We start from the raw sequence: 13,101 nt of genomic DNA on the forward strand, positions 1-13,101 counted from the left end.
AAACATAGAATTTAGTGTCCAGAAGACTTGGGTTTAAGCCTGGTTTTCTCACCCAAGTCATCATATGACCTTGGGAAATTTTTTAGTCTCTTTTAGATGTATTTTCTGTTTTCACCTAAAAAACAAACGTATAAATTCACTCTCCTTTGGAAATAAAAGTAAACCAGTAACTTGGTTATTACCATCAAGACTTTGCTCTCACAATAAAGAGAAGGTATATCCCACAAAATATAGTAAGCAGCCACTTCAGAGACAGACCTCAGGGCCTAAGACTATATATGACCTTGTTCATAAATAGTAGTTGCAGAATTGAGTAAACTGGTGAGTAATGATAATTTCACCATGACAGGAGCAATGTGGCAAGAGACATAAAGTTTACAGAGGTTTTTAGAGCAGCCACAAACATCTTTACTAATTTAAAAACCATGCCAGTCATTGATCTTTGAGATTCTAAGGCGTCTGTGAACTTATGTGGTAGCTACAGAAATTAAGGTACAGCTCTGTGGAAGATGAGAGAGCTGAGGCACAGAGAGTCTAAATAACTTGCTGAAGAACACACAGCTTGTCAGTGGTAGAACTTGCGATCACATGCAAAGCCTTTTGGTTTAAATTAGCTCCACAAAAAGAACCAGTTCCTTGCCTTTTGATCTTACCTTGACTCAAGAGGTACTCAGTTGGACAGTGTAGGCATCATCCATGCCAGACTCTTGACTTCTGGAAGCATGAGTTAAATGAAATTTTAAGTAATAATGGCATTGATTTTGATAAGAATATAACTCTCTGTCATCTTCCCAAGTCCTTGCAAGTGGGTGGGAGGAATGTAACTCTCCCGTCTTCTATAACCTCTCAGGTTTTGTCTTTACAATGTTCAACTATTTTCATTATTAATTAACTCATTTGTAGCGCATTTTCTGTCTGTTCTTCCATCACTGGGTACTAAATATTACAACTACAAAAGCTCTACCAAAAAGATTGGGGTATTTCCCATTAGAGGACTGAGCCAGGATGTTTGCCGAAGTGACAGCAGCCTGTGCTAGCAGAGAAATAGAGCAGGTGTGGGGATCCCCATTATGGGCCCAAGAGGACGAGATGTATAAAGTTGAGCGCCCTAGAAATGGCCAAAGTACACGTGACATGGCGAAATGCAAAGTGTGCTGCCTTCTTTGTACCCTTGTATCACAAAACACTCAGAGCACAACTTACATCTGTTTCACAAGAGAAAAAGGAATAGGTACAGAGAATCAGTAAATGTCTTTATCGAATCTGCATACCCGACTGGAGGCAGAACATCTTGCCTTTAAAATCTATATATTTCTTTTCTTTCTCATCTTCCCTGTGATAATAGCAACCAAGGGATATTAAAACAATCTTGAAAGCATAATCAGCAAATATCTTGCAGTAGAGAAAAGAGCAAAAGATTTGAGATCAGATAACTTAGGGTAAATGGCGGATCCACAACTTATAGCTACAGGAACTCGATCTTCTTAACTCTGGAAAGGGGCCAGGAGACCTCACCTATCATGATTATTATGAGGATTTGATATAATGTACCTGAAAAAAACATTAAGACTAGTGCGTCAAAGAAATTCAATTACTTATTACTGTAGTTGTTATTTTTATTATTACTAGGAGGAGGATGTGAGGAATAATCTTCTGATTACACTAATAATAAGGAAAAATTGGTTTTCTGCATCACGCTTTATTATAAAAGAATGATGTTCTCTGAGGAAATGATGGAGAACATCACTCAAACACCTGGAAGAATATGTAAACACACTCATCAATGTGATCAAAACAAAAAAAAATATGAAAAGACAGAGGAAAACCTAGATTAAACTGCAGCATTAATACCATGGAAAGCAAAAGGCATGTCTGACAGGGAGAACAATGAGGAAATAATGAATATAATAGGAACAATATCAGTAGGCCTCAGATATCTATGTCAGACACTGATCGCTGTCAATAAATAAAATATGGCTGTATATTTCAATACAAAGTGACATATATATGTGTATATATGTATATATATATAATTTAAACTTGGCTACAATGAGCAATGGAAAAACACTGCATCAACAAAACTAATCTAATAAAAATGGCAAGAGAATCGGATGATGTAAAGATACACATCTCTGTAGAAATCTTCAATTGAAGGTTGGAGCATGGTGGCACGTATTTGAACGTTGCATAAAGGCAGAAATAAATAAGACTATTAAGACGGCAGAGGGAGGCTACAGCTTCTCTAAAGCCACCATATAAATGCACCATATAAATGCACCTTAAAGATGGTACAAAACCCCTCAGGGGAAAGATACTGCCTTAATGGAATATTTTGACCATCTAGGCAGCACTTCAGGATCTGCATCTCCTAAAAGTGGAACATCCTGTTAAAGCCATGACATGACTTGCTCTTATTTTGTATTTTAAATCATGAAGAATGTCACAAGGAGGGAATTGTTGCACTGGTTTAATTCTGACCATTAAGGCAAATCTGGTCACTGTCATGAGAGAGTGTTTGGAGAAAGCAATCTTTTGATAGTCAGGAGAGCCCAGAAAGACACAGACATGACCTCAGAACAGCAAAGTTAAAAATAATCAAAATGTGTGGGGGTGTATTAACCCAAGGAAAGAGGCTTGAATAACACAGCTTAAGAGAAATAAGGTGGTTAAAAAAAAAATCTCAGGAGAAAAACCTATATAATCAGAATTTTTTTCTGATGATAAAAAAATGGATATCAATTTAAAGGAACCAACATCATTGAAAGCTGAACCTGTATTTTAAAAGGACACATATTAATATTGAAGGAGAAGAATAAACATAAAGAGAGTACAAAAGAGCAGCACCAAGTTGTAAGGATAAATGTTAGGGAGACTAAATGTTCAAATGAGACAAAGATTTGAGAGAGATCCTTTAAGAAGCATAAAGAGATTTAAAAGTGATGTGCTGAGCAAGATGAAGAAGCAAGGTGTCCCAGCGTGGGTTTCCCAGAAAGCAGAGACCAAGACAAAGGTGTGAGTGCAACAACATACTTAGAGATGATCCCAAAAGCAGGCTTCCAGGCAGAGGTGTGAAACGGGGAAGGAGGAGAAGCCAGGACTAGGATGCTTATCAAGTAGGTCGCTGTTGAGAGAGAGTAGGGCTGGACCCTGTGAATCCTTCTGAGGAGCCTTTTGAGATGGGTCTCAAAGTCTGTCTGATGTAGAAATGAAAGCCACGTCTATCACCATCGTTTCTCATCCTTTGGTGGTTGAGGTTGGTGCCCTGCACTTCTGGGTTGTGACTGAGTGAGAAGCATGCTGGCTACCCCTGCTATCAGAGCGGACCCGGGCAGCAAGTCGCGGGGGGCGGGAGCCCAGCACAGCAATGCGGGGCTTTAGGTTAGTGGAAGTCTGCTTGAACCAGGTTGCTGCAGCCATGGCTGGAGTAAGAGATGGAGCTTAGAGGACTCACCGATTGTTCAAACGGTGTTGGACAAAGAAGGGCGAGTGACCTGCTGAGGAAGATCCAGTAAAGTATACAGAGAGCGGAAAGGGAAACGAACATAGTTGAACTACAACTTCTTTCTTAAGGGGGAAAAAAACAAAGACAAAAACCAAAAACAGCAACGAAACAAACAAAGAAACTATGAAGGATAAGCCAAGCGTGATAAAGGGGGAACTTTGGCGATTTAAAAACGTCTGACTCTTGGTTTCGGTTTCTTCTACTGTGACATCCACGAAGACACAAGAAAATAAGATGCACTAAGGCTAAGATTGAAAGAAAAATGGTAAAAGTCGCAGTATAAAGCCAGGTGTTCAGAAAGCACAGTATTTGTAGAAGCGTTTCAGTTTCTGTTAAAAAGGGACATATGTGCACATCACCAAGTCATATATCTCTTACAGTGTGTGATAAGTTCATCAGCTCCCCCCATGCATCAGGGTTCAACTCCTATCCCTGGAGGTCCCCCCACATTATCTTCACTGCTATGTCCCCAGTACCCTAGAAGTGAGCCTGGCACAAAGAAGGTGCTTAATAACATTTGCTAAATGAATCAATGAGAAATTGATTGAAACATGATTGTTAAAATATGTCTTTGAGACATAGATGATTGAAATTTTTTTGTTTTTTCTTTTTAGGGCCAAACCCATGGCATATGGAAGTTTCCAGGCTAGGGGTCAAATCAGAGCTATAGCTGCCAGCCTTTGACACAGCCACAGCAATGCAGGATCCAAGCCGCATCTGCAGCCTACACCACAACTCATGGCAATGCCAGTTCCTTAACCTACGGAGCAAGGCCAGGGATGGAACCTGCATCCTCATGGATGCTAGTCAGATTCGTTTCCACTGATCCACAACAGGAACTCAGACAATTTTAATATTATAGTAAGTTTTAATTCTTGCATCTATTGAACCTTGTATTCTATACTCAGAGTGTATATCTTTTTTTTTCAAATTTTAAGGAACAATTATAAAAATTGATTGGATTGTAGCTCACACGTGAAATTCCCAAATCAGAAATTGAGCAGGAAAATGTTATGTGGTCACAATATTACAAACTGTGAATTAATAGCCAAAGGTTAAAAAAACAAACAAAAATAAAGCCTAGTGATTTGATAATTTAAAACATTCTTTAAAAAACCTATTAGATCAAAAAAGAAATCAAAATTGCAATAAAAGCCTATTTAGAAAATAACAGAAATTAAAAAAAACACATTGCTTATTATTCTAGTGCAATGCAACCAAAATTATTCTCAGAGGCAATAATCTTAAATGCCTTCATTATTAAGCTAATAATAAAATGATGGAATTTAGCAAAGTCAATACTTCAGAAAAATAGCCACAAAATAAATCTAAGAAAAGGGAGGAAAACATGTAATAAGTATAAAGAGAGATTTTTAATGAATTCAAAACTAAATAATGTAATTTCTCAGTAAATCTAAGAGCTGTTTCTTTAAGTACAGCACACCAATACCAATGAAAATGACAAAAGGCAAATATTTTTGAGACAAAAAAGAGAAAACAGAAATATTTTTTTAGAAAGATGAGGACACAATAGAGATTTGTTTTTAATTCAAAGAAATATGGCACAAAATTATGCTAAATAACTTTAAAACTACATTAAATGGATGACTTCCTAGGGAAAAAAAATATCAATTGGCCAAAATTAAATTAAGGAAAAGTGGAAAATTTGATTTGAACAATAATATGAAATAAATTACCAAAAAGTCTTCAAAACTGATCCTTAATCAAATAATTTTACCATTAGAATTTCAAGAGGAGATAATTTCCATGCTACACAAACTATTCTAAAGCATTGCAAACTGCAGTGTTACCCACTTCATTTTCTGAAGCTCAAATGTCACAAGAATATCTGTATGAGAAAGCTTCCACCAGTTAGGAAAGAGAAGAACAAAACCTGTAAGGGAGTTCACTGAGAAAACGTGATGCAAAATTCTTAAACTATTAGCAAATCAAATGAAAGGTATCTTCACATAATCATCCGCCATGACCAAGTAGGATTTGACCTAAGATTGAAAGAATAATAATCTAAAAAGATGCTATAAAATGTTTGATAATAATCCTTTTTTTTTGCAAAAGTACAGATTAAGGAAACTAGATTTAGAAGATTAAACCCTCTGTTGCAAAAGGATGTCTATCTGAAATCAACATTTAACATCATATTTGATGGCAAAGCACACTAGAGGTAATCCCATTAAAATCCCCCCCCCAAATAAACCCTGAAAGAAAGAACATGATTCAAGTCCACTGTCTTCTTTACTACTTAACTTTCTTCTTTTATAATCAGAAAATAAAACTTTAAAAAAAGAGATAAAGAGAGGCAAAGAAAGGAGAGGAAACTTTGTAATTATCAGTGGAGCTGGTGAAAGAATAGTTGGCTGTATTAATTGTGTCCAAGTTACTTGTTTTAAACAAACTACATCTCAGGGTATGGAAAAAATGGTAAAAACAATTCAGGGATCAACTGTGATATACTTTGAATAATGGAACCATACCAGAGGCTACTGGAGATAAACTGTTTTGCTATGTAAATATGGAAAAAAAGGTGCATTCCAGACTAGAGAATAGACAATTATCCCTGAAAGCTAAGAAAAGCTGTATGTGTGTGTGTATTATATATATATATATATACAGATATATATATAATACATGTGCTTAACATGAGACAACTTGAATTAAAATTTGAACTGAATTTAGGTTGTTAAGAAATTTAGTCATACAAATTTCAAGTCGTTTTATATTATTTCTTTTTGGTCACATCCATGGCACATGGAAGTTCCTGGCCCAGGGGTGGAACACATGCCACAGCCATGACATGAGCCACAACAGTGACAACTCCGGATCCTTAGCCCACTGAGCCATGAGGGAACTCCTTACGTCATTTTAAAAACAAATCTAGGATTAAATCAGTGGTTGATACAGTTATGTTTTAGGTTTAGTCCATTTTCACTTGCTACTAGCTTTTTGGCATATTTGGTATTCTTTTGCATAATATGGCAAGCATGGATCATACACTGGGTTTGCATTGGTTGAGCACCCACATCTGAACCAAGCAGTGCAAAGTTAAGACAAGCACAAAAGAGAGTTCAGGTTTCAGAGCTGGATGAGCTCTGAATTACCAGACCGGTTCCACTGCTATGTCTGTGGCCTGGGATAAGCTGCTTAACTTCTGCACGTCTTTCAGTAAGGATAGTTACTTTACATGGAAATGAGGAACACTAAAGTTAATTCATAGAATGTACTGCAGACAGTGCCTAGTGGTGTACAGCGCAGGCAAGTTGTCCTAGTGGCTACTTTAGGTGACTTGAAGACCTTAGTAGTGTGTGCGTATTAACTTTGTTTTCCCATTTTCTGTTTTCTTGGTGCTCTGACATCTGGGGCCTGACTGGGAGGAGATTACCCCTCCCAGAATTAGCTAATTCTTAGAGACAGCAAACACCCTCTAAATGCCAACCCACGGATTCAGAACCTGTATCCCTAGCAGCCTTCTTTCATTAGGTCCCTGTAGTCTGGTACACTATGCCACTCACTCACTCTCTCTCTCTCCTTTTTTTTTTTTTTTTTTTTTGTATTTTTAGGCTCACACCATGTCATATGAAGGTTCCCAGGCTAGGGGTGGACTCGGAGCTATAGCTTTCAGCCTAAACCACAGCCACAGCAACGCCAGATCCAAGCCGTGTCTGCAGCCTATACCACAGCCCAGGGCAACACAGAATCCTTAACCCACTGAGCGAGGCCAGGGATTGAACCTTCATCTTCATGGATGCTAGTCAGATTTGTTTCTGCTGAGCCATGACAGGAACTCTCCCGCCCACCCCTGCCTCATTTTTTTTTTTTTTTTGGCTTTTTAGGGGCCACACCTGTGGCATATGGAAGTTCCCAGGTTAGGGCTCAATCGGAATTATAGATGCCAGCCTACACAACAGCTTATGGCAATGCCTGATCTTTAACCCACTGGGCAAGGCCAGGGATTAAACCTGCATCTTCATGGATCCTAGTTGGGTTCGTTACTGTTGAGCCAAAAAGGGAACTCCATGGCCCTGTCTTAAATCACTGCAGGACTGGGCACAGGACAGATGGACACCTCCTCCCTATATCCCAGAGCACATTGAAATTTTTCAGACAAGTTGATCCCAAACCTGTCTGCCCTGTTTAACCTGCCCTTCCCATTTCTTCACATGAAAAGCACAAGTCTCACACACATGCTTTCCCCTCACTCTCAATGACCTGGTGCTTCCTTGTGTGGCCCTGCCTCGCATGCTGTGCCTCCTCCTTCTAGGGATCTGTGAGCATCAACTTCTTCCTTCGTGAGAGTCATTTCCATGTCTTACCATATTGATTGAAAAAAATCCTGGTACATTTTAAAACAGCATTCCATAAGACTCTGCAGCTGCTTAGCTTATCATGATTGTCATTAACATCATATAAACTTTAAAAAGAGGCATGGATTTTGATAAATCAGAGCTGGAGTAAAGCCTATTCTGAATAAGAATTAAAAATCCATGAGTTTCTGTTGTGACTCAGCTGGCTAATAACATGACATAGTGTCTGTGAGGATGTGGGTTCAACCTCTGGCCTCACTCAGTGCGTTAAGGATCTGGTGTTGCCACAAGCTATGGCATGGGTTGTAGATGTAGCTCAGATCCCATGTTGCCATGGCTGTGTCATAGGCCTCAGGTGAATCTCCAATTCAACCCCTAGCCTGGAAACTTCCATATGCTGCTGGTGAAGCCATAAAAAGAAAAAAAAAAGAGTTAAAAGTTTAAAATATCTTAACAGGTTGGACTTATAGAGACAAATAGCATAGGGTAAAGTTTGAAGGAATTTTAAAAGAAGTGGTGCATTAAATGCAGAATGGGGGAAATAGGCCTCAAAATAATCCATCAGAAAAAAAAAAGAGAGACTCTGTACAGAGCTGTACATTTGGATGGCTTCATTTCTTGGGATGAAGCTGATGGTGTGAAGTGGCTACCAAAAAGACAAATGCAAATTTGGGTGGTGCTAACAATTTGATTGTCAGTACAAAGTAGAGGCTATCCTCACTGTATGATGTGCTAGTTGGACGAAATTTGGAGCTTGGTTCCTTTAAAAATCCTAGGAGCCAAGAAACACAATTACAGTTGGAAAATTAGAATAGTAAAGGATGTAAAAATCATGTTGAAGGAGCTATAAAAGAGAAAGTCACGTAGCTACTTTAAGCATCTGAAATGTTCTCATGTAAAAGAGGGAACCAATATTCTCCTTTTTCGTTGGTAGGTAGAACAATGTCCAGTAAATGGAAGTTCAAAAGAAGAATCTTCACCTCAGTAAGAGGTAATGGGAAGAGTGGGATGAAATTAAACTTCTTTGTTGAGCTTCCATTATGTGCAAGACATAGTACTGTCTTCTACCCACAAACACCTTACTTTCTAATATTGAATGTTCTTACAACACACTATTGTCATTCTTCTAATGAAAATTCATAAAGTGTTTTATAAGGAATTCCATGGAAGACAGTCTTTGATATCCTCTTAGCCATCTTCTTCTTTTTTTCTTTTGTCTTTTTTTAGGGCTGCACCATGGCATGTTGAAGTTTCCAGGTTAAGGGTCAAATCAGAGCTACAGCTGCTGGCCTCCACCACAGCCACAACAACTCGGGATCTGAGCCTTGTCTGCAACCTACACCATAGCTCATGGCAACACCGGTTCCTTAGCCCTCTTAGTGGGGCCAGGAATCAAACCCATGTCTTCGTGGATACTAGTCAGGTTTGTTTCTGCTGAACCACAACAGGAACTCCTAAGCCCGGTTCTAAGAGTGTATGCTTTGTTAGTTTGCTGTCCTACTGTACGGAATGAGGCTGGGGAAGAGGCTGGAGTATTTCTCAAAGTTCCTTATCTCAATGTTATTTACTGGGTGGAGTGAGACATCTTCTCTTTCTCCAGTCAATTAAAACTCTGCACCCTGTTGTATCCTATATCAATACATTTTTATCTGCTTATCTTTTGAGACAGAATCACATGCTTAGTAATTTGTATTTACTAGGAACTCACATCAAATTCAGTATCATTTTCATGGGTCAAGTTACCAACAGAGGTATGTCTGAGGCTGGGCATAAACATGGCATATACAGGGAAGAATTAGAACATCATTTGTTACCTGACACTACCTTAATGGTCTAAAATATCTAGATATAGAGGTATTCTTGATTTTGTGGTCTGCTGTGCTTATATGTAGCATAGGAAAAAAATTAAAAAGCGCAATAAATAACTGCTGTTTTTGTCTCCTAGGGAAGTGGCATGATTCTTTCCTAAGAGGATGGCCTTCTGTTCTTCTGTTGGGTCTTGCTCATCAGTGAGAAAGAGGAAGCTCTAAGAACATGGCCTTCTGGAAGAAGACCAGGAAATGAAGAGACAGGTAAATTGCTTTGTGTGAATATTAACACTGATTTGAGGGAGCAAAATGTTAAAAGAGGGAAAGCGTTCTGAGAGCAGGAGAGAGGGCCAGGCAAGTTGAGAGCAGTGTAGGTGGACAGGGGAAGAATTCCAGAAAGAAAGGCTGGATGAGAACTTCCTGGTGATAGGAGTGGCCGGAGGAATTCCAGCAAGATTTATTTTAAGAGTAATTCTGTGCATGGCTGAAATATTCTAGCCCTTTGCCACTTAAACATGTCTTCTAAGAATAGAGTTCAAGGCAATAAAGGGACCTTGTGGGCATGTGAGTTAGCCCTGCACAACAAGAAGAGGACAGTCTTGGGAGGAGAGGTGCAAGTGCAATGGGAATAGTTAATTAAAAATACAGATAACCATGAGAAAGAGGTACATTTAAGATGTGTGTAAAAATCTTAGAGAGGATATTGAGCTTCTTATTAAAGATGAGAATAGTGGTTGAAGTTAATTTTATGTTAAGTCTCAGAGGACAGAAGGCCCTCAGCTGACATCTAGATTGAATGTGTAATTGCCTCAATTCTCGTTTTCACTGTGCTTCTGTAGAAACATCTTGAAAGTCAAGCTTATGAAACAATTACAAACATGCTCCTGTTATTCATATGGCTCAGCCTTTTTCTTTTTATTATTTCACCAAAAAGCCTGAATTATTTCATGTTGAAAGTGGAAAAGGTAATATGTCTATTGGATGGACATGTTTTTCCATCTAAATTAACTCATTGGTTTTGACCCTTGCATATCATGAGATAGTTTGGAACTAGTTTCATAAATTGGAAAGACATCTATTTTTAATGTGTTATCTTTAGCAAAAAGCTAGAATGAGTCAAAACTCACTGTTAAAAAATGCCCAAGCAAAATCCATGCTATGCCACCGCCCCAAAGATTTCCTGAAGTTTCAATTGGTGGTTAAAAGTACACATTTCTAAACTGAAAATCCTATAGAAAGGTGGCCTCAGAACTTCCCATGGGCCAGGTGCCTTGATTCCTCTTGTGCCTAATCTTCCATCTGGCAAGCCACAACTCCAGTCACTAGACTATATATCGGTAAACTTTCTTCCTGTATTTTCTTTATTGATCTAGTACAACAGCATAAAAACGCATTCCCAAATTAAAGGAAAGATGGAATTGACACTCTAACAGCCTTAGAATAGTTTCTGCTTTACTAGATTCTGAACTATTTTCTCCCTCAAGTTATTTGAATGTGAGCCGAGGTGTGAACAAGGCAGGAATGAGAATCGATAATTAAGCCTGTTCTCTTTAGACCCACTATGCTGGGAAATCCATTTCTTTCCCTCAGCCCGATTATTATTTAGCATTTATCCAATACCCTCAAGCCAGGTCTCCACAGCAGCAGAATAAAACTTCAGTAAAACGAAACAAAAACTCATACCAGCAAAAACCCACTTAGCCTGTTTCCAGAAGGGCATTTTATTGTCTTGGAGTAATCAAGTCTTGGAAGAAGAGTCTGGGCAGCAAAAGAGGGGAGCTGTCTTTGTTCTCTGTTTTCTTGGATGTGAAATGTCATACTTCAACCTTTGGGGCCACTATCATGTGTGACCAATGGGGGAAAAAAATGGAATGAGGGCCTCTAGAGAGAAGCCTATTCAAATTTCTCCAGTCTGCCTTGCTCAGGCATACCTCCCCCAGTCATGAAGAGTATTTCTACCCTCATTGATGACAGAGCAGGTCATAGCAAATAAGAAATACTTTGTGAGGAGTTTGTGTCGTGGCTCAGCGGTAACCAACCCAGCTAGTATCCCTGAGGACTCGGGTTCAATCCCCAGCCTCCCTCAATGGGTTAAGGATCTGGCATTGCCGTGAGCTTTGGTGTAGGTTGCAGATGCGGCTTGGATCTGGTATTACTGTGGCTGTGGGGTAGACCAGTGGCTGCACCTCCGACTCAACCTCTTGCCTTGGAACTTCCATATGCCATGGGTGAAACCCTTAAAAAAAAAAAAAAAAAAAAACAAAAAACAAAACTCCGGAACCTCAAACCTTGAGGATACTCCATGAAGCCTTGCTGACAGACTTTCCAAGGAATCAGTTATGGAAGGGATAGCCATGTGCCCCCAAAGACAAAAGGAAAATTATGACCTGACAAAGAGGTGATACTGTGTATTCCCTCCTGCCTGAGCAAGGAGCTCAGTCTGAATTTGCTACTTCTGAGCTGCGTGCCCTAATGCAATGTAGGGAAATGGGTCACAGCTGGAGACCAACCCTGCTTACAACATTTCTGTTTACACTATTTGCCTCTGGAAGACTACAAACCATCAAAAAATAATGCCTCTCCCATCACCTCCTGTGCTCTGGTGTTGTCCAGATATAGCTGCAGGTATTTATTTAGTGGCTCTGTACTGGGGCAATGCACAGATGCTTTGTTCCAAGAAGAGACAGGGACAACTCTGTGTATAAGCCAGATGTCTGCTGAGGTCAGACCATTCTTTTCATTTTTTATTTTTTGGCTTTTTGGGGCTGCACCTGCAGTATATGGAAGTTCCTAGGCCAGGCGTTGAATCGGAGCTGAAGCTGCTAGCCTATCCCACAGATCCGAGCCATGTCTGTGACCTGCACCATAGCTCACGGCAAGGCTGGATCCTTAACCCATTGAGCAAAGCCAGGGGTCAGACCCTAGCCCTCATGGATACCAGTTGGGTTTGTTACTGCTGAATACCAATGGACACTCCAAGGTCAGACCTTCTTTGATACTTGATCATGTCCTAAAGAATCAGGCTTACTGAACTTTTCACACTTGATGCTTCAAGCTAAAACAACTTTATGTTTTTGCTTTCTTGGCTCTCACTATGTCTTCATTTATCCGAAATTTGGCTCCCATTGACACCGGCCTTATGAAAAGGAACTCACCAGCATCCTTCGGGGTTTGGTATGGTCTTTTCCCTACTTCTCCCGTCAACCTTCCCTGCTCACCTGCCTCTCTAGCCAATGCTTGGCCTATATCTTTTGACTCCTTCTCCTACTAAAACCCATGGGATTTAGATGTTGTGCACAGTCCTCCTTCCTTCTCATTCTATCCATGTTCTTGACAATCTCATCTTTTTCACTTTTTTTTATTCTTTTTACAGCTGTGCCTGGGGCATAGAAAGTTCCTGGGTTAGGGGTCAAATCAGAGCTGTGGCTGCAGGCTACGCCACAGCCACAGCAACACTGGATCTGAGCGTGTC

Source organism: Sus scrofa, chromosome 9, assembly GCF_000003025.6.
Source record: "Sus scrofa isolate TJ Tabasco breed Duroc chromosome 9, Sscrofa11.1, whole genome shotgun sequence".
Classification (NCBI taxonomy): domain Eukaryota; kingdom Metazoa; phylum Chordata; class Mammalia; order Artiodactyla; family Suidae; genus Sus; species Sus scrofa.